Genomic DNA, 23198 nt, shown 5'->3' on the forward strand with positions numbered 1-23198 from the left:
TACATGATTGTAATGGAATTCTGAAAACTCTTGAGCAAGCATTATGCAATTGGAGAAAGCTACAATACCAACTACATATATCTTCCAAGGAACGGTCAACAGAGTTCTTATCAGAGATCGATTTGCAAAGATGAAGAGCTTCCTGACGTTCTCCAACATAAAATACATCTCAAAGAGGTCTACATCATCATAAATTCGATAAATACACTATTGAACACCCTCTAATCACAGAATAGTTTTGGAAAGAAGAATCAAGAGAACAACATAATTATACTCACAAACTCATCAATTAAATTCACATTTTTCTTTTTATTTGTTTTACTTGCAGTTTATTTTCAGCGTTACAAAATTTTTTTGTTAACAACAACCAAATCTAAATTGAACAAATAAAAAAGACAACCAAAATAAATTTTTAAAAAATGAAATTCTAGAAACATCATTGCATAACAAGTAACAAGGATATACTAAACAATTTGAGATTAAATATTTTTACAATACCAATGAATATATTATAGTAGTTTCATGACATGAAGTAATGCTTTCAAACAGGATAATTATAAGGGTTTGATAGTGTATGAGGTGCAGTAGCCCCAATTGAATTCAAAATTTAGACGTTTTCAGACATTTTGTTTTATTAATTTAAAGTTTAGATGTTTTGAATAGTTGTCTTTGTGGAAGTTCCAAGTAGCCCCAGCAATCGTCATGGACCTCTTCAGAAAACTGCATTACCATTGATTCATGTACTTGCTCCAACTTTGATGGTTCCCACTATACATACATATTCACAATAAACACACAATAATTAATATTAGCATTGGTTTTTTTTCCTGTTTCTTTAATATAAAATTTGATAATCTTTTTCTATAACTTGAGTATCGATATTTTTGTTAAATAATGAAGATTGGTGCATGATACCTTAAACTTTTTGTCCTTTGTAAAAAAAAATTGCTTTACCACCCTACAATGCAAGTCGAACCAACATTTCTAAGTATTAATTAATACAAAGTGTAATTTACTTATAGTGCATGACATAATAAGCGTACCTCATAGAAATCATTGTAATTGAATGATCTTAGTACAATATGACTACTGATGTTAAATTCACGAATCAAACATTGTCTAAGTGTTTGCTTGCGTCCTTCTCTAATCTATAAAACATGATAAATTTTGTCAAGAAATTAAATTTATCTTAAAAACAACAAAATTTAAGATAAAATTTATTATTACAGATCTGAGAGTAATCTTAAGGCTTGTTGGTGATGCCAACTTCATAGACTTGATTGCATTGCTCATCCACTTATCATCCATTGTTGTGTCTTCCTTTTCCTATCCCACATAGTATATTAGTATGTTATTTATAACTTTTTTCATACAACTCTTTAAATCATGCATTTAATTTTTCCCTTAAAGATATATAGCTGCATAAATTAATTTTCTATTAATAAACCTGCAAGATTGTTCAATTTTATCCATTATTATATTATATTACACACACAAATATACCCCTCAACAGATTGTTAGTAGACAACTTTAAGAAAGGAGAGGGGATATATTTAGATAATGAAAAACATATTTTAATTTGTATGACAGAGGATTTAATAAAAAAATTGCCTAGTTAAGAGGGTAAATTTGATGTTTTCCCCTTTTCCTGTTTGCAAACAAAGTTTATTTCACATCGTAAGAGGGTAACTTGACCATTTTTCTTTTTTCCGATTTAACATACTATGGTAAATGGACCAATTTAAGTAGTAGCTTAAAGAATTATTGAAGAAATTATACTTAAAAATGAGTGATCTGTTTTTTTAATATCCCTTTTTGCTCTGTGGACAAACCTTCAATTTAAACTTGACATTTTTTTGATGAAACAAACATACTCAAAATTTGAAAAGTAGATCACCTATAGGTCAATATGTTTTACTAACATAATAAAAAGGAGACAAGAGATGAACTTACAAGTGCAAATAATATTTCTTCAACTGTATCCTTGTCAAAGCAACGATTGATAGCATCAAGTCTATTCGATTTATTATTGATAAATGACAAAAAAAAAATAAAGATAATTTTAGGAAATATTACACAAAGTTATATTAACACACTTCACTCTTTTGAAAAATGAAAAAAAAAATTTAATGTCATTTCGTTTATGATCTAATCTCACAAGTCATGTATAAACCTAGAAATATTTGAATAAAAAAATAAAATAAAGAATATTACCTTTTAAATATACTTCCTTCCTTCAACACTGGATTACGAACGAATTCTTTTATGATTCTTGAAATATCTGATTCATGAACAGATTTCGTTGATGTGTTTAGTGATAATGCTTGGCATAATGCATTTTCCAGCGACTCAATATCCTGCAAAAGGTTAAAGTGGTTATGTTTAGAGTATAAGAAAACAGCAATACGTCATCAACATGCATGAACGGGGAACATGCTAACTTTTTTGTACAATTATGTTTGTTTTGAGTAATTAGAAGCCATCAAAGTAGGAACTCTTAATATCTTTAAGTACTATTTAGACATAAACAGTTAAAACTTTACATGAATATAATGCAAATAGTTAATTTACATTAAACCACCTTTAAGTGATCAAAGAAAAGAAACAATTGTCTATTGATATTTACTTATTCACTTGTTTCAAATATTACTCTGATCTCTTGTATTTAGGGGAGTTATCATTTTTCAGTAATTGTATATTATGAAATAATTGACACGTAAGTAGTTTCTTTTGTATATTTATCAAAATTACCAAAGCACAACCATAGGTATATATACATTAGTTTATGAATTGCATTTATTAGTTCTTGTAAAGCTAATCGTATGCATATTCTTAAAGTTCAATAAGTCATATAATTGTTCTTGATTTTATTTGTTCCTATTTGTTTTGGTATCTAGTACTAGTATTCAGTAAGAAATGCAACTAAGTCAAGATTGAAGCACAAGTATCAATATGTTGTAGTCCTCTTAATCCTTTAGTTATGATATTCCTTTGCCATGTACATCTTAAGAAGTTTCTCCACGTACGTCACATATCAAAATTAAATGTAAATCTTCCAACATGCTTTATGAGATTTTATTTGTATTTTGAGTTTTGACAAAGTAACATAAACTATAATGCAAAGGCATCTGGTCCTCATAATTTTCGACATATAGAATAGGTCGATTGACTACAATTTTAGAGCTCTAGTAGGAATAGTATTTGGTGGGAATCACAGCAGGGGCGACAGTAATCCTCGACCAATAGCATGCTCCTAGTTTTTTGTATTTCTAATAAAAAGAACATGTTGACAAGATGAAAACCTAATTTTTCTATCAAGATTTTACACACAACAGCAAAATTTATTTTGAAGGAAGAATGTTATTTTTATTCAACAAGGGACCTAATTGAGTGTTACAATGTCTTGAATTACATTATTGATTCTAGTGTTTTGTGCTCTTACATTGCATATCTACTCATATGATGGTAATTGTTTCTTGTCTATTTGTCTTGTGATTTGATTGTGCGGTTAGAGTTAGTTGACGTGTATTTTTGAAGTCTATATTAGCTAGGGTTAGTTGATGTAGTCGAGAATAGTGTTATTATTTTGTCTTTTTTAATAGATTTGTTATAAGGTGTGTTGCATTAAGAGATTAATCCTTTATAAGTACTCAAGCTTGTATTTATATTTTCGCTTGAAGTTAGTGGAGTTATGAAAATTATGTGTGATAGGTCATGATTTTTCTTTTTTTGAGCAAGGAGGTTTCCACATAAACATATTTGTTCTTACTTCATTTAGACTTTTAATTTCAATACTCTTTAACTGATTCAGTCAAGGGACCTGGTCCGATGACTTGTGGTGAACTTTTACAATCCAAAATTTGCTATCATAACTTATACTTTTTATATCGTTAACACCTAGAGAGTATCATGCTTAAATGGTTGCTCCACTGAATCTCAAATAAGGTCAGTCAACCACCATTATCCCTGCTTCCATGGACAATACAATAGGTGGAGAAGGACTTATATGCACGACTTCATTATGGTTGAGGATAGTGAACTATGGGACATCATTCTGGATGGACCACATGTAGCTATTGAGGAAGTCAAGGAAGAGCAAATTACAATATTTGTTCCTAGTACATGAAAGGTATACAATGAAGTTTATTGCAATAAGATTGAAAAGATCTACAAAGCAAATAAGTTGCTCATCTATGGCATAGGACCTTATTAATACAACAAAATCTCTACATGTGAATATGCTAAACTGATCTTGGAAAGCTTGAGGGCGGCTCATGAAGTAATGAGTCAAATCGAAGGGTACAATGGGGACATGCTCGCAACTGAGTACGAAAACTACACCTTGAAGAAAAGTGACACCATTCCAGAAATGCACACCAAGTTCACCTCCATCAAACAAAAAAGTTTCACTGTCCTGGAGATATGATTAGTTCAAGTAGACAAGTGATAAAATTCGCAAGATACTTCCCAAGTCTTGGGAAATCAAAGGTTGATCTATCACTGAAGTTAGAGATCTTGAAAATCTCTCTATGGATAAGTTGATTGGAAATTTGAATACCCGTGAACTCAACAAGAAACAAAGCAAACCTAAGAAGGAACTAAAGGGAAAAATATTGGCCATCTAAGCTGCTCATGGGGAGTTAACTGAAGGAGATAAATATAAGGCCTACCTTATCAATGGTTCCATAAGGTTTTAAGAAGAAATTGAGGGTTTATGAAAAGAGAAAGTCAAAGTAGATCCGCAAATGGAAATCATCTTCGTCACAAATATGGAAAAACAGGTCACTTCATCTGATATTATCCAATGAAAAATATTGAGTACATGGACTGCATCAAAATTTGTGGCGGCTAGGATAAATAGAGAGATGGGTCCCATACAAGTCCAAAAGAAGAGAGGTTTTTTCATTATATTGTCAAAAAGACTTTTTCTGCCAGGGGACACTCATCAAGTGAATTGGATGAATTGGAGCACCTAGATGATGCTTCAATGGTGGCTATGGGGGATGACGAATATTCCTTCAATTAACTCTTTGTTCTCATAGAAAATTCAAAAAAAAAAATATGACGATGAAGAGGTAACACTTTTTGACATTAAGCAAAATACTATTATTATTCTCTCAAGAAACTAAAAGGCTTAGTCAATGTCTTGATTGACTAACACTGTGAGCTCATTACTACAATCGGTTTCTTAACAGACACAATTGGCATCTTAGAAAATGAGAAAGATTCATTAACTTCTCAAATCTCAGAACTGGGAAAAAATTGGTTTTATTAAGTGTTGTAAACACAACCCTCAAGGAGAAATTAACTAAAACTCTTGAGCCTGCTTAAAAGGGAAATAGTGAGGAAACTAGACTGCAACTAGAACTTCAAGAATCCTTTAAAGAAGTATGAATTTCTGGTTATATATTTCGAAAGAAATGTTTAGTTATAAAAGAACTTGATCCGGTGGAGATATCATTGGAAAAGGTCTAGGGTGTAAAAAGTCAGATCCCCCATACAATTCCTAGAGTAAATATGTGTGTCCATCTAACAATATGTTATGTATTCAGTGTAGATGAAATGATAACCTTAAGAAAGATTGTCAAGCCTGGATAAAGACTAAGAAAAAAATTTCAGACTATGATATATAGAAGAGAGTTTAAAAGGGATTTGGTCCTACTTCTAAGGTTAAGAAAGTCAAATTGTCGGGTGGAACAAAAAGAATTCTCTGATTGCACCCTTATCTTCATTTGTGGAACTCAAACTTAAGTAGGTTCTCAAAACTAACAAATGATCTTACTGTAAAAGAGAGAGTAGAAGGTATTAGTCATTCTTGTCTGTGGATGGTGATGGGTCTAAGAATTAGAACTCATCTGGGGGGTTTTAGATCATTAATTAGTGTCCTGAATGTCATTTTACATCCAATGGTTAATTTTTTTTTCTCAAAGACAAGGCAAGAACAAATACATGCAAAAAGAAGCCAAAAATCATTTAAAAACTCAAATGAAGTCTGAAGTTGATGCTCTCTTAAGGCATGTCGTGACTGAACAAAAGTTTCACACCTCGCGAAAAATAACAAAATCTTCTACGAAAAAAGATCAAGGCAGGTCGGTTAGAAGAAGGAGAAAAAAATGACTCGCCAAACTTTGTCAGCAAGGTAAAAATTACTCACCGAAAGTGACAGAACAACTGAGCTACAATAGAGAAAAAAAAGTGAGCAAAGATAATAATTTGTGACTCATCAAACATGTACAATGAGGATCATCGGGCCCACCAACTATAGTTCAAACACCTAAAGCATGAAACGAAAGAATAAAACTCAAGAAGAAGTACTAGTCGGTGACTCACAAAGTAAGCCCACGACTCACCAAGTGTGTCGGTGACTCGCAGAGTGATTATGTAACTTGTCGAGCCGAATATATCACCGACAAGGTCAGGCAACAAAATTTTTGTTGAGATTAGGGAAAGAATAAATAGCTGACAACAAAGAAAAAACTCTATCTTACCCTCTCTGAAATTATAGTACAGAAGAACATTCTAAGATTTTTTCGTTGACAATGTTTTTGGTATAATTTCTGTCAATTCCAGTATAATTAGCTAAAATCCTTCTTCTAGGGGTATGTAATTAAATTCGTGTACTTGTTAATTTAGTAAAAAAAAATTATTGCTAGTTTTCGTGGATTAAAACTAATTGTAATGTGTTAATTCATGAATTAAGGTTGCAAGCTTTGTTCTACTTTAGATCTTCATGTATTTCGTAAACAATGTTACATTAAGTGGTTCACTAGTTTGATGCTTGCATTTAAGATTTTGATTCCTTGTTTGCTTGAAAAAAGGAATTTAGAGTTTTACTTGTAAATATTTGATTTGGTTGAAAGAGAAAACATAATTTATGTTGTAGGCATTGGATTGTTGAGTAGATTCTACATGGGAGGCTTTGAAAAGAGCTCATATGATAAGCATGTTTTAATTGAGAAATGCAATGTTGTGTCTACGAAAATAGTCTAGCCTATCCATGGGCAGTTACTGTTATCAAGCAATCATATTGATTTATTATTTGACATCAATACCCACTTGCAGACACGCTTAGATTGACACTCCACTAGAAAAACACTCAATTTAATTTACTTTTGACAAAATTGGTCACTAAATCATCTTAAATTGACATTTGGAGTTATCCAACTTTGTTTATGTTGAACACTTGTTACTATCTATAATAATATATTATATCTCAACTCGATATCATAGCTTAGGTAATTATATTACTAATGATCACCTACTTGTTATATTATTATACGAGTAATATGACTATTATCAAAATGGCGCCATTGTCGATGAGTGTTGCATAAAACATTTTACTTATTTAGTTGTAGTAGAACACTCTTACAATTTTTTCGTTGGTTTTCTCTTGATAGGTGAAAATATGTGTGTCATTGGGAGGAATGACTCTAGACCGAATGGGCAGAATGATGATGTTGTGAATTGAAATGATGTAAATCTTAACACACTAGGGAGTGGGGGATGTAATACCTCTAAATTGACTTAGGTGAAGATAGAGACAAACATATTTTCCATGAGCTTTTAAAGTCTTAAAAAAATTTATAATGATGTTTTGAGGTAGTGTCTAAAGTTTGGTGATTCTTGGAGGTCAAATGTCCAAGAACATCCATGATTTTCGAAAGATTTGCCTTGAGACGTGCTTGTATGTTTAGGTGTGTCTTTGCATGTTGTACGTGTTCATTTTGGTTAAAATCGATGTTAGACGTTCCTAACATGTATAAGAGTGTATTTGAGTTGGAAACGTCGGGGCACGTCTTCCCAAGGACCAACTTAAGGGTCCTCTAGGAGAACCCAACTTGTGAGCAAAAGTTGTCAAAACCAGCCCAACCAACGAGAGGCAATCCACGCCCAGTAGGACAGTCGACGCCCCATAGATGGAAGGCGTAGGTTGAAACTTATGTTGTGGAGATTAATATCCCAAGTGTGGAGTCTTTAATACAATCAACGTCTTGCCAGCACGGCCCATCAATGGATCTATGCCTCATTGACTGGAACCGTCGATTGACACCTGTAGATTTTCTGTAGGTGTCTTTGGCCAAGCTTCGGCAATTTGGGAATTTAACTTAATGTTCTAAAAATTATTTGGTCAGTTGCTTAAGGATATTATGGGTATTTTAAGTAGCTTTATAAGTCTAGAACCCCTAACCAAGTCATTATTCAAAATCAAAACCCCAAACCCAAAAAAGAACTCTCTAGAACACAATTGAAGCTTGAAGGGAGATAGGAGATTGTAGCTTGATTTTTACAAAAATTTTCATTCAATTTCGTGGCTTAGAATCAATTAAGGTATGGTTTTCATCCTTGACTCTCTCTTCTTCAAGGATTCAAACTTTAAAGGTGTTTTTCCAAGACATTCTCAAAGTATGAATTTCGAAATTGAAATCTAGCCATGGGTTCTTGCATAAAACATTTTGAATCAATGAGTTATGATTGAATTTTTGTTAATTTTTATTTTAGACTAAAAACTCCATGAATCCATGCAAATCATGAATTCCTTATTTTGGTCATATATGGGTGATTTGATCATGCCTCAATTGGATTCTTGTGTAGTTTGATTTAGGCTATTGAATTATGTAAGAAGCATGTTATAATTATATGTAGGCAGTCTTAAATTGATGAATTCATATTGTATTATATTGGATCATTGAATATTGTGATTATTGAATTGAATTGTTGATCATGGCTATTCGTAAGAGCCTTTGTGTATTGGATTGGTTGATTTGGCTATGGATTGGAGTTGTTGAGATTGGAATGGTGGTAACCTAAATTTCTCTATATTGTGTAGTATAGGTATTTCAAGTATGATGCTTGGTATGGTCCACTTATGGTGGCGATGCTTATGTGTTATACTTGTGAACAATGTGGTCTCGTCGGCATTACTTTATGAATTGTGAAACAATGTGGCCTTGTCGGTATTACTTTATGAAATATGTTGCTATTAGGTTATAACTTTGATATGTGATCATTATGAAGGTCTATATGGCTTAGGTGTATATGTGAAGTCAAAGTATGTGTTCTTTTAAGTGATTATATGTGAGCATGATAGGCTATAGTGATGTGTTCGTGTGTGTAAGCTTGAAATTGAAGTGTGAATCTTCCTAGTGGACTATATGAGTCTTATGATGAACTATGATGATGATTCTATAGGAATGCATAGGGTGACCTGTAGTATGTTTAGTTGACCCTATATGATACTTGAATGATATTGTACATGTCTTAAGATGATAATGAAGTGTGTCATATTTTGGTAGACCTATGTCCCTTACTTGATACATAAAGAAAGTGAATATGAATCCTTGACTTAGTAGGATAAAGCACCTTTGTCATGAATGTGTATGTATGATTGAAATGTTACCTAGAACACAGTTAAGAGGGTCATTTATGTGGATCCTTCTAGAAAGGAGGTTATGATATCCTTGAAGTTGAATGTCGTAGTGGTATCTTTTTTGCGTGAATGATGGACTTAGGTTTGTTTGGTTTGAACGGAATGAAATCATCCTTAGGAAAGTCATTGACCTATCCTAGTAACCATTGTAAGGTAGCCCAAGTAGACCCTCTTTGTTATGGTGTATTATGATTTGATTAAGACTAAGATATGGTACCTCTACATAGGCTCCTTAATTGAATAACTCTATGAGAACAAGGCTAGCACCGAGAGAATATGCTTGGGTAATGACTCTTATTTAGATGAGACTAGAGTACAAAGAAACCCTTGATATTACTTAACCATGTGCCTACATGGGAAGTGTCCTAGTTTTACCATTGGCAAGTAGAACACACTCCATTGGAGTAGGGAAAACTCTGGATTCCATGCCTAGCTAGTATTGTCTATGTCGGTTGTTGCTTATTCTCATCATGTAGGATACATGCTAGTGCTGAATGAGTACTATGAAGTTCAGGTAATGGAATGGGAAGTTATTTAGACATTGCACGAGTAGGCTTTGAAGATGTTAATAAGTAGGTTCCCTAGGTCTTCTCCAAGACCATTATGTGGAAGTCCTTGATTGTTGAATGTCTCCTAACTGCCTTAATGAATATAATGACTTAAGTTAAATGTATGTAAATGGAAAAGTACTTATCTAGAGTAGCTTGGAGGATTGCTTAGGTAGGCTTGGAGAGGGTGCATGGGCGGTTTATTCATGTATTACTTAGGTGAGTCTTAGAGTAACTTCAGGTAGGGATTTAATTGAATATAGTGAATAATCTTATCTTAGTAATACTTGAGGATCTCTTAGCTGTGTGTTAAGGCGTTGTATGGGCGGTCGCTTCATGTCTCACTCAAGTGAGACGCATGTTTATGTGATCTGAAGTGATGATATGCTATATGGTGTGACATGACTATATATGTTTATGTTGACTCGTAAGTGAATCTTATACTTGTATTATGAAATTTTACTCAAAAAGAGAATGTTTTATACAAATGTCCTTTTAGCATGGTTTCAATTGCATGTCACCATAGTTAGTGCATTCTAATGTACTAAACTCTATATATTTTTTCTATCTCTAAAGGTGTAGGTGGCATTTGAGAGGAGGATTGAAGTGGAAGCTTGGATTAGTATCCATTCGAGCAAAGTTGGGGTATGTCCTCAATAGATTCGAGGACATCATTATGTTTAGTTTTCTAATGGAAAGTATTGTAATAGACTTAGATATTTCTATATGTTGATGAATGGGCCGTATCACAAGATATTCGTGTGTCATAGATGGAGACTTTGAGACTTAGCCTTTCCTTGTGTTTTTCTATAAAAAGGATATTTAGAAGTATTAATACTTCATGTGAAAAATTTTAATTCCGCACTACTTTTCATTACATGTATGCAATGAATGATGTCAAAGGACTTGTACAATACCCCTGAGAGGTCAAGTACGTCGTGCCATGATTCTAGAAGTACCATATCTACTAGGGTATACTCTCGGGTCCTGACAGGGGAGCCATCGGTTACCCCCACCTATGGGTAATTCTATATTTCATGTGACTTTAACCTTGATCAAATAAATACAAATGAAGGGAACAGTTGGGGTGTAGCTCTTAAAGATCCCCATGACAACATTCACAACTTTGTGGATTTATGTGGCCTCTTTACTTTAAAAAATATCAATTAAGTGTCCATTTGGATGAGGTTGTCTCCTTTCTCTCTAATTGAGGAAGTATTGAAATGGTTGGTTGAATTATCAAAGGACTCAATTACTTCATGGGAAGAGCTAACAGAGGCGTTCCTTGAGAGATTCTTTCCTCCTTCGAGAATGTTGAATATGGTGGCTTGATATTGGTTTAGCTTTATCAGTAAAACATCGATGCCTTTCCAAAATGATTCAATTCTCCGACATCCCAACGCTATATTGTTGGGACGCATTATTTCTAGAAAGGGTATGTCCCTCGATTCTATAATCATTGAGGAGATGCTCTTGAGAGAATGTCAGTAATAGACCTCTTTTCGTTCAAGTTTTGATTACTCAGTTGTGTAAGTTAGCTTGGGTGCCATTTGTGAGGCTACTGATATGAGTATTACTATGGCCTTCTCTAGTGAACTCTGACAGATATAGTTGGATTATTTGAAAGATGATGCATCTAAGAGGAATCCACCACCAGCTAATACTACTCTGGAGGTGGATCCTGCTACCTTGAGGTTTTTCCTTCACTTTCCCTCCTACTACAGAGCCCTCTAGTATAGCTAGGCCCTACACCTACACTTCCATTGCAACAATCTCCATCTAGGACACCTTTGACACATACCATAGTTTATGGAATGGGTAACCTTCCTCATTCAGCTAATTTTAGTCTCTTGTTTTGAGAGAGAGAGAGGGAGAGATAGAGGGTTCCATGATATGATTGTCACAACTATTGAGGGTGTTTCCCCCTCTTGGGGATGAGGTAGCGGATTAGTGATGAGTCCATGTTTTTGATCCATTTAGGACTTTATGTTAATAGATTTAGTGTCCTCAGATACATATTTTGTGCCAATAACTAATGTAAATCCTTGAATTTCTGGTACTTGGATTGAGGAACAAAGCATGGATACTAATGAGCAAAAAGGAACAATGTAGCTGAAATAATAAAGTAAAGAAGGCCTAAGGTCTATAACACTAATACCAAGGTAGCTGAAAGAACAAAGTAAAGAGCACTATAACACCATTCCCCGGCATTTAAAACTTCACCTTTGGACATTATGATGTTATTTGATAATTTTTAGCTAAGTTAAATATTTTCCCTTGGTAGTTATAGTGCCATTTACTTAATTTGTAGATTTGTTATAATTGTTTGTGTGTTGAAATATGAAAAATGAGTGTAAACAATAATTGTGAACAAATGGATCACCTTCCATTAGAAGTGATGAGGTTCAGTAACGGCATCTTATCCTTCAAAAACTAGAAGGTGAGAAAATTGAAGAGTCGTGGATGAGGTTTAAAGCATTACTGATGCAATGTCTAAATCATGGGATTACCGAGCTAGTTTCAATGGAAAGCTTCTATAGGAGTCTTGGTTCTGGGAACGAAAGATTGGTTGATCAACTTATATTGGGTGGTCTTGTAAGACAACCCTATGTTGTGGTAGCCCAACTACTTGATCACATGATTGAGGCCAACGAAGAAGCAGAAAGGGATTTCAACGTAGCCTATTTGTTAACTCAACTAACCGAGTTAACCAAGAAGGCTGTGGAGTTCGGAGTCAAGGACAAAAAGAAGAATCGTTATAGTCCTCCTCATGAGTGAACAAAGAATAAGAACAATGAGGATGGACAGGTCGAAGCAATGCTCACACGCATTCTCCAAAAGGTAAATTAGCAAGATATGGTGCTGGAAGAGCTGAAAAAGAATGTTGAAGTTCTAAATCATATGATTTTCTCTCACTCTAGATCTATCTAGCTGATTGAAACCCTCATGGGTCAAGTATTGTCTCATCTCTTCCCAAAATAACAAGAAAGGTTGCCTAGTGATACTACAGTAAATCTGCAAGACCCCCAAAATGAGTAAGGGTGTCTAGAGCCTCACTTGTGCCTATAATATTGTTAACATGTTAATACAGTGCTTTAAAGTATGCTTGGGTGATTTGAAGTCATTTGGAAGTCAAACGTCTAGGGACGACCAAGATGTTTGACGACTAGTCACCTAAGGGGCCTTATGTGATTATGTGTGTGGCATGAGCTTATGAGGTCCTATATGATTAAAAATGATGTTTATAGGCAGTGTATTGATTTTCATGAGGTTTGGAGTTAAAACATCCAAGACGTTCGAAAGTTAGCCCTTGTGACATTCATGTGTGTCTTGAGTGTGCCTTGCATGTTTAGATGTGTTTTACGTGTTCAATTTGGGTGATACTTGCATGGAAGTTCTATAACTTTTTAAGGTTTATATTCATGTATAAAATGCCTAGGTACAACGTCCCAAGGGACCTTATACACAAAATGAAGCCACAGACGACCCGTTGATGGACTTACTGTCCATCAATGGAGGCCTGCAACTGCTGCCTGCGCACTGTTTCATTAAAGGGGTTAATGGAAAATTCACCCCATGTACTAACCTTACCCTACTAGGTTTATTTAGTTATTTTTGAGTGTATATAAATGATCAAAAACGTGATCAACCCATTCCAAATCCCTGTGACACAAATTAGACTTTCCCTACAAAAATATTCTCTCTATAACTTCCCTTGAAGGTGAAGCTCAACAAAAGCTTGGAGCTTGGATTCTTATGGTTTCTTCATCAAGTTTGTAGTTTTTCATCTAGATAAAGATATGGTGATCCTTCATCTCTGAGTAACCTTTCACTTGGAGAGTTAATCTCAAAGTTTTCAAAGAGAAAATATGATTAAATCTCTTCTTCTTCAATCTAGCCAAGGGTTCTTTCTAAAAACGTTTTTAATGGATAAATCATGACAAATTTATGATAATGTATTGGTAATTACGTGATTTTCAATACAATTTCATGATGAACCCATGTCCCTTCCCAAACTCGATTTAGCCCTTGCATGGGCATTGTGATTGTGCTTGTTATTGGTTGAATTGTGATTCTATTACGTTGAATGACTTATATCTACTATTATATATGTGTATTGATGATGAATTTATGATGAAGGATCCATCTGGGTCATTGTATGAAGATTTGAATATGACTAGCTTAGATCTTTAGGTGTTCATTGTATCATTGCCTTTATAATGATTGAATATTGAATTCGATAAGATGAAGATAATTATAGCTACTGTATTATGTAGATGTTATGAATAAATTATGTGTATAAACCCTTGATAATCAAATCAACGGAAACTTGATAAGGATCAATCTATGTGTTTTAGCCGAAAGGTTGAAAATGCTATGAACAAAATGTGATCTCAATTTAGGATAGATGAAGCATGATTTAGTCTTGATTATTATGTCTTTATCTACTTCCCTAGGTTGGTATTATTTGTATATTATGAATGTTAATGATGGTAATCAAAGTAAAGAATATTAGTAAATGATCTATGACTCTCTACTTTCTAGTATATAGGTGGTGACTTGTATTATGTTATAGTATGATCTTGTAGTGACTTGTATATGGTTCCTTTAATGATTATATTTATCTACAACCCTATAATGTATTGATGATGAAAAAGGTGTTTGATCAATGATGACCAAAGGATGATGAATTGGTAAGAATTTCTCTTTCCCTCTACTTTACTATATTATTGTAGTTGATGAAGCCTCATATGAAATTGTGTGGTATGGTCCACTTATGATGGCGGTGTTTACTTCTTGTCAATATATATGTGTTGATTATGGCCTAGAAGCAAAATTGATAAATATATGAGTGTGTGGTTATAATGATCACACTATGTGAAGCTTATGCCTACTTTCCTATTCTAGTTGTGATCTAGGTTGTATGGCTATTGTATAAGCATGTGTATATCTATGTTAGGGTAAAGTGTAGGCGTTGTCATTGATGAGTTAAAATGGTTAATAATCCCTTAGATATACTTCTATGTGAATACATGAATAGCCAAAGGTAGGAGTCTTAAGTGTAATATGAAGTTGACTTGTCTCCTATGCTATTGTGTGTTGTGTGGTGTATTCTTGAACGTCTATTGTGGTCCTAAGAGGCTAGATGACACAATGTGTTGTTGATAGACATTATGTGATCATGTTGACCAACCCACACACACCCTCACTCTGCATGCATTTCTTACAATTAGTATAGGTCATGGTGTCTAAATGAAAGGTACTTCTCATATTCACTAATGTCTACTATTATGCATGCTAAGCTTGATCCATGAAAGTATGTTTAAGAACATGTATTGTATGGTATAATGTGAAGTATGTGGTATGATGAAGTATGATTATACCTAATGTCTAATTGTGTGCGTGGCTTATATAGCTACACTTGTACACTTATGCATGAACGAAATGATGTATAAACATGAGTGGCATTTATGTGTTATGTGAAAGGTTTGCTCACATATAAGTACACACAAACACATGTATGAAGATCTAGTAAATAGAGGGGCACTTGAAAGGTGTATTCAAGGGTACCCTAAACTAGATGGTGTTATACATATGTTATGTCCATGTGGAAGGATTTCTAGATAAGTTAAGTTCACTCGGTGCTAAGCTAAGTTCCCTTTATCAAAAGCCTTTATTAATATTACTTTACAAAATTAGGATTAGGAGAGTCATCCCTTTATTAAAAGCCTTTATTAACATTACTTTCTTAACATGACTCTCCTAATCCTAATTTTGTAAAGTAATGTTAATAAAGGCTTTTAATAAAGGAAACTTAGCTTAGCACCGAGTGAACTTGTATATGAGTGTATGTTCCTTCCCAATGTGGGAAGGAAGGTCTACCATAAATCTCATGAGGTGGAAAGACTCATAGCCTAAGGTCATAGAGGGATGTTTCCATGATGTCCTCCAAGTTCCATAAACTATGCTTGCCACATAGGATCTAGCAATGTGATATAAACTAAAATGCTAGCATGTGTTAATATTCTACCTTGGCTAGGTAAGAACTCCTTCCCTTGGTGTAAGGCTCTACAACACCAAATTACATGTAACACCCATGGTCTTAGTGTCAGTTAAGGCTATAGTTTCTCCAACGTAAAATGGACAATGGAAGTAAAGTAAAAGTTTAACTAGGATAACCTAAGGGTAGTTACTTAGTGCAGGTGGGGGTATGGGACTTCACCTATGCATTGCACAAGTGGCTCTTGAGGGAAGTCCTAGGAAGGTGTCCTAATGCATGTCTCTATGTATATGTTCCTTATGCATGACTTTGTAGTAATTGTCTACTTGTTGTGATTAAGTGCATGGTATGAGTCTTAATGAATCTATGTGATGTGGTATTGTTCTTATATGCAATATGTGGGTCTTAATGACCATATGATGAAGGGATTGCTTGCAATGAATAAAGTTGTCTTCACTTAATATGTTGATGTATGAATTGAATGTTAAGGTTTTTGGTCTCATGATGGGTTTTTAAGTATGTGAGACGTTATGGGGATTCACATATATATTGTACTAGTAGTATAATATTGGGGTCATGAACAATGCCTTATAATGATTTATGTGAGGTAAAATAATTATATGTGCATAATGACTAACAGTTCATCGTAATGCCTTATGGTCTTAACTTGAAGATGTCTTGTGGTGCGCTATACTCTATAATGGTATGTATTGGCTTGTGTAGGTCATATGTATGGTTTCCTTGTATCCTTAAGGTGATGCATTGCACCAAGTATCACTAGAGGGATACTTGGGAAGACTAGACATTAATAGAAGAGAAGTTCATTGTAAAGCAAAATAGCTCACTGTAAAGTGAAACTAAAAGTGGCTTAAATTTTATATGATGTTTGGCTTTTGAATATGTCTCAATGAATCATGTAAATGATATAAATGCTACTGTATAAAGTTTTTATGAATATTTACTAAAAAAGGCATGAAGTATGATTTCAAGAAAATGACCCTTTTAAATGCATGTTTTTGCATGGTTGTCATACTTAGTGCATTCTTGAACTAACTCTATTCTTCTCTACTTTTACACAAAGTGTAGGTTATGGATTCTTGAAGGATGTCTCTAAAATGAGGATCTTGATATGTGATTCCCAAGCTCAAGAAAAGGAATCCTTAATCCAAGGATGTCAAAATGTTTAGTAACTGTAAAGTTCTCTAATACGATACTTATCTCTTATGTTTTAAGGGTCGTGTCCCTAATGTACTCTAATGTTCTTGAGTCTAAGATGGCAAAGAGACTTAAAGTCTAAGTATGTATATGATATTTGATATATATGAAGTAAAGTTTCTAGCATATGATGTGTTATGAAAAGTTTTAAATTTCCGCTAATTTACTATTATAATGCGATGAATGATAACTATGGTCTTGTATAAGACCTCCGAGTGAATGATAACTATGGGCTTGTATAAGACCTCCGAGAGGTCAAGTACGCCATGTCACTTCTAGGGGTTGCTCCCCGGATGTGACAAAATCCCAAGAATGATGTTTGAGTGTGGACTTGGTTCATGCCACGACGTTAACTAAAGCGCTTCTTGGGAGGCAACCCAAGTTTTTATTATCTTTTTTTTTAGAGATTAAAACAATTGTGTGTTTATTGCATAAATTAAAGTGTGGAAAGTGTTTACAAAGTTTAGTTTGGCGAGCTAAAGGTCTCATCGATGTATCGTTGAAAAGGTTGGTATGCCCTACTGGAACCTCCATTTTACCCAAGACAATTTGAAATTGGGGTATGTAAGACTCGACAAGCCCACGAGTAACTTGGTGAATCGCCAACCAGGTCGGTGATCACAATCTAGTTTGCCATTTGGACCCCCAACTTTACTGGAAATACTGTACAACTCGGCGAGGTAAGTGAACACTCCGTGTGTCACCAAGTAGGTCGGCGAGCACGACTAATGTCACCGAATGGGCAAAAACTAGATGGTCTTTTAAAAGGCCAAAGGTTTAAACTTCCAACTCTTTCACATTCGTTCACTTATAGTCTTCCAAATTTTGCACCTATTTAGTTTTTTCATAAATTTTACATTCTTATGATATTTTAGTCGTTGATTTGTACTGGAGTTGGATTATGTTGCTGCCTAGAATTCCAATCTATATTAATTAGCATATAAGGTTGGTTTTCAGAACCCCGAGTTTATTTTTATCAAAATTGTACTCTTATGCAACTAATTTTTTCGTCTTTTTGTTTGTTGGGCCTCTCTAATAGGATTAGGGTGTTTGAATTCCTATTTGAATTTGATAATCTTACCCTAATGGTTTTAATGTTGAATTCTCATAATTCTTGTGCCTTAAAATGAATTAAATTTTGTGGGTTGTGCTTGCATGTTTTTGGGTATAGTTGGGTGAAGTCTAAGTAACTCGTAATTGTGTAAAATGACATAATTTTTCTAGTGATAGAGTGCATTGCGTCGTTCTTATGGGTATAAAGTCATCAAATGTCCAAATTTGTCCAATCAGAACACCCTGTTGACTGGGTTTGGAAACCTTTACCGCTCGTTAGAGGAGCGTGAGAGAGTTGAGTGTGCTTCTGCGAAGGTGATATCCTTTAAAGTTGATATAGAGACTTTGAGGAAATATGTGTATGATCTTAAGTATATAGATATACTATGATATGGGGCGAGGTTCCCTTCACAACGTGACTAGGCCTCCTACTGTCCAAATATATGTGAGGTTGCTTGTTGTGACAGGGTTGTTGGTGAGGTTGATGAGGACTTCGACACTCTTGAGATGGATGAGGAAGAGTTAGTGAGATATAAGTAGAGGAGAGAGGACACTTATGGAGTTTTGTAGGACTTGGAGGACATATTCAAGCAGGTTTATTTGGAGCATTCTCTCACAGTCCGCCATTGGTCCCAGTGGAACCTATTCTTCATACTCCACTCCTTTTTTTATGCGTCAGGTACTAATGCCTAAGTTGATGATGCCTATTTTGATAACCTGATAGGGGTCGTCACCTTATCCCTTTTTTAAGCTTCTTTTTTATCTCACATTGAGGACAACGTTGTTTTCTATCTGGTGGGGTGAGCGCACTAGCTAGTGCCTAGCCCTTTTGTTTCTATATATTGCTTTGATTTTCATTTAGGTTGTATTAAATATTATATTATTATTTTTGCTTAGTTGTATATATATAGTTTGTTGTTGGTTGTTGGTTTTGAATTATGATGATGCTTATTTTCTTTATTTATTACCCCAAAATGGTTGTGATTGGTTTAACTGATTAAAAACCTTGTACACTTATTGTAAACATTTGAGAATCGGTCATGATCAATATTGATATTTTGGATAGTGTTCTTGATGAGAAGTACTTTTGTGTTGGTTCTATGAGGAAACTCAAATTGCATGACTCTTGTGGAAGTTTCTAGCATCTCTTTATGACTAATTGTGTATCGATTGTGAAACTTTCAATGGTTATTTCATCCAAGCTTAAGTTTAAAGAAGTATGCGCAAATAATTGCGTTAGAAGTGCCTTGTGTGGTGAAGATTACTTGAAAGGGATGTGTGTGGATTCCTAAGTTAAAGTGTGGTAAGAAAAAAAGAAAGAATCCAAATGAAAGATAAGTCTGAGACTAATCTTTGGTTCTTGTGGTAAAAATATGGAACCCTCCATTCAAAAAGAAAGAAGAAAAGAAAATTAAATGAAAAAGTGTGTCACCAATGGAAATTTTGATTTTTATAGTGTGTGATTGAAAAAAAAGTATTTCCAATGAGTCAAATAAGAAAATAATATTGTGAAAAATGAGGTTGAGTTTCTATATCAAAAGGAAGAAAGAAAATGAAAAGAAATGAAGTTAAGAACAACAATTCTTATATAACGAGAACTCACTAAACCAACTTAATCATACTTTTACGTTTTACGCTCTGCTCTATTACAAGCTTTATAAAGACCTTCGAGGTTTTGCTAAATCTAGATGATGTTATGATTGAAAAATATGGGCAAATCTATGGGTTGATTCCTAACTTTATTATTGTTGTTCTTTGTGAGAGTATGGAACATTATTTTATTGTTAAGGAACTTAAATATTTTTTTTTTGAAGCATAGCTTTTCATTATGAGTGATCATTCATGAGCTTGAACTTAGATTGATTCAAGCTAGTCATCATTTGAGCCTTTTTGTGCATAATTGAAAATTACATATACTTGAAGTTAGTTTTGTGATAACACTTGCATGTTGACTCACCAGAAGAAATGTTGGTATATACCATGTTGAATTTATTGAATTCTTGATTTAATTAAGAAAAAACAAAAGATTAAGTCGGGGTGTTGATGAGTCAAAAAACTTGGACTCGTTTGTGGTTTTTTCATTCAATAATTGGTGTCCTTAATATCATTTAATGTCTAGATATGATGGTTAGCAATTGTTTCGTATCTGTGAAGGCTTAAGGACAAGAAAAGAATAAATACATGTAAAAAGAACCCAAAAAAACATAGAAAATATATCAAGTGTGAAGTTGGTACTCCTTGACGGCACTTGGTGACTCATCAAAAACGTGACCTTGCCAAAAATGACAAACTCTTCTAGTGAAAAGATCGAGGCAGGCCGGTGATAAGAAGGAGAAAACATCGACTCATCAAACTCTATCAGCCATAAGTAAAGTACGCGCCAAAAGTAATTGAAAAGTTGATCTAAATTGAGATTAAAAAAGTGACGCAGGTGATAATCTGCAACTCGCTGAACATGAACAGTGAGGTCCATCAGACTCGCCAACTGTGGTACAAATACTTGAAGCTTGAAATCAATGAAGAAAAGGCGAGAAGAAGTATTAGTCGATGACTCGCCAAGTGAGTCGGCGAGCTAGACTAATATCGCCGACTGGGTCAGGAAATAAAATTTTGTTTGAGATTGGGAAATTATTAATAACTTAGAAGAAACAGAAAATTCATCTTACACTCTGGACATTCTACAATTATGTACGTTAAGCAATCTTGTAGTACATTTTAGTTGAATTTGGATTTGGGTTTCTTATATTTTGACGTTTTAATTTTAAAATTCAAATGGCTGACACAGGTTTTGGTATAATTTATGTTACTTCCAATATGATTAGCTAAATCCCCAATTTTAGAGGTGTGCCATTGAAGTTGCGTATTGTTTGATTTAGCATAATTTTGTGTATTGCTCTATTTTACACTAGTTTACATGGATTCAAACTGATCATCATGTGTTGATTCATGAATTGAGGTTGTAAACTTGATTCTACATTAGATCTTCATGCATTTCTTAAAATAGGTTACATGAAATGGATGGTACTTTGATGCTTGCATATTAGATTTTGATTCCTTGTTTGCTTGAAAAAATAACTTTGGGCTTTCACTTCTAATGGCTAGATATTTTTGAAAGATAATATATATATGTTAATCCAATGGAATGTTTAGTAGACTTTACATGGGAGTCTTCGAATAGAACTCCTATCATAAGCATGTCTTTATTGAGAAAAATAATGTTGATCATTCAATTTGAAAATAGAAAGAAGGGGGTATTAGAAAGGTCTCTTGATCATTATATAAAAGATGTATACTATGTGAGTGTATTGAAGTATAGTCTACTCAAATATGTATCAATTTTGTATTTCACAAAGTGAGAATGCAAATTTGCGGCACCGAAACTTTCTACTCAGCAAACTTGTCTCAAAGGACCATATATGTGGGGTACCAATGATTAAATTTGTAGACATCAAATTTTTTTTATGGATGTGACAAAGACAAACAAAACAAGTCTTCATTTAAATAAAAGAAGAAAGTATTCACTACCAGTCCTTTTAAATTACTCCATATGGACCTATAAAGGTTCAAACCAACATATTGCTGATTGTAGATACTTTCTCAAGAATCGGTTTCCCATGTGGAATAAAGAAAACATTCTTGAGAACACCTATGGTATGAAAATTCTAAAATGGGTGCCTAATTACCAGTGAAATACATGCACCATTCTTTAAAAAACCCGTAGTATGAAAACTCTAAAATGGGTGTCTCATTTTAAGTGAAATACAGACACCATTCTTTCTCTTGTATGAATTACTTTACCGAATTTAACTTTGCCCTATTAAAAAATGGGATGTGTTATATAGAATAGTAGTACTTATTGATATCCTTATTGTGATACTTAAATTTACTTTTTTTTAGGACGGTACCCACCACAACAAAGATGAGAATTGATGTTGACTTAGTTAAATCTCTAAGTACAAAGTTTATTGTTGAATATCAATTCAGAAGTCATGCTAGAAATCTTTATTAGAAGGTTGAGTATAAATCACAAAATGAAAGGTCAACGTTCAGAAAATGTAGATTAGTCCAACTGAATGCATCGAGGAATCATGGGAAATGAGGGAATAATGTTTTACCTGATATAATAGCAAAAACAATAAGAAAAGGAAGCAAGGCATCTCTACAAATTAGAGAAAAGTATTAACTCATGAGGTTGATATTGGGATATCAATGATGAAGACCATGGAAGACACTTAGAAAGCATGAATGGAAACATGTAGATAAAATTAAAGGAATGGTAAGGATAAGAATATCCTCTTTCATCAGCAAACTCAAAATAAAACTAAAAAAAGAGAAACATATCCAAAATAAGAACCACGAAGAGGGTTATGACACCCTTTAAAGTAGAAAAATGTACAAATAACTAGAAAGAAATAAGGAAATGGAAATAAGAAGCCCACATGACAACCCGAAAAGCAATCAAGAATAAGAGTTCCCACAAATTCAGATCATCATGATTTAATTATATTGGAGGAACAACACAGGATAATTCTAGGGAAACTAAAGACAAACATCAGCACAACCTAAAATCTAGGAGAAACAAAAGAACCACCATTATTATCCTGGGAGAAAATTGATGAATAGATGCACTCTTACCAAATGTTATATGCACACAATATTTTCATGACTTCTGAGATTGATTACTCAAAGACTTTTTCAAACCTTTGATAGTATTCTCATGACTTATGAGATTGATTACTCAAAGACTTTTTCAAACCTTAGAGCTATCAGTATAAGAAAATACCATCACTAAATTCATTGCATAAAATATTTAACTCTAAATTTGCCAATGTTCTTTGTACAAAAATTGAACTCTCCATATTAAAGGAATATTCATAGAAGAAAACATATAACTAGCCCAAAATATTATCAATGATAATGGTTAAGAAACTAGACCTAACAAAAGTGTATGGTA

General features: G+C 33.8%; 1 pseudogene; it reads right to left on the reverse strand.

Annotated features, from left to right (window-relative positions):
* Nucleotides 1–501: 501 nt before the first annotated feature.
* LOC107027602 overlaps nucleotides 502–23198 on the reverse strand; it is a 31317-nt pseudogene continuing 8620 nt past the window's right edge.

The sequence above is a fragment of the Solanum pennellii genome, chromosome 8, assembly GCF_001406875.1.
Source record: "Solanum pennellii chromosome 8, SPENNV200".
NCBI classification, from domain to species: Eukaryota; Viridiplantae; Streptophyta; class Magnoliopsida; order Solanales; family Solanaceae; genus Solanum; species Solanum pennellii.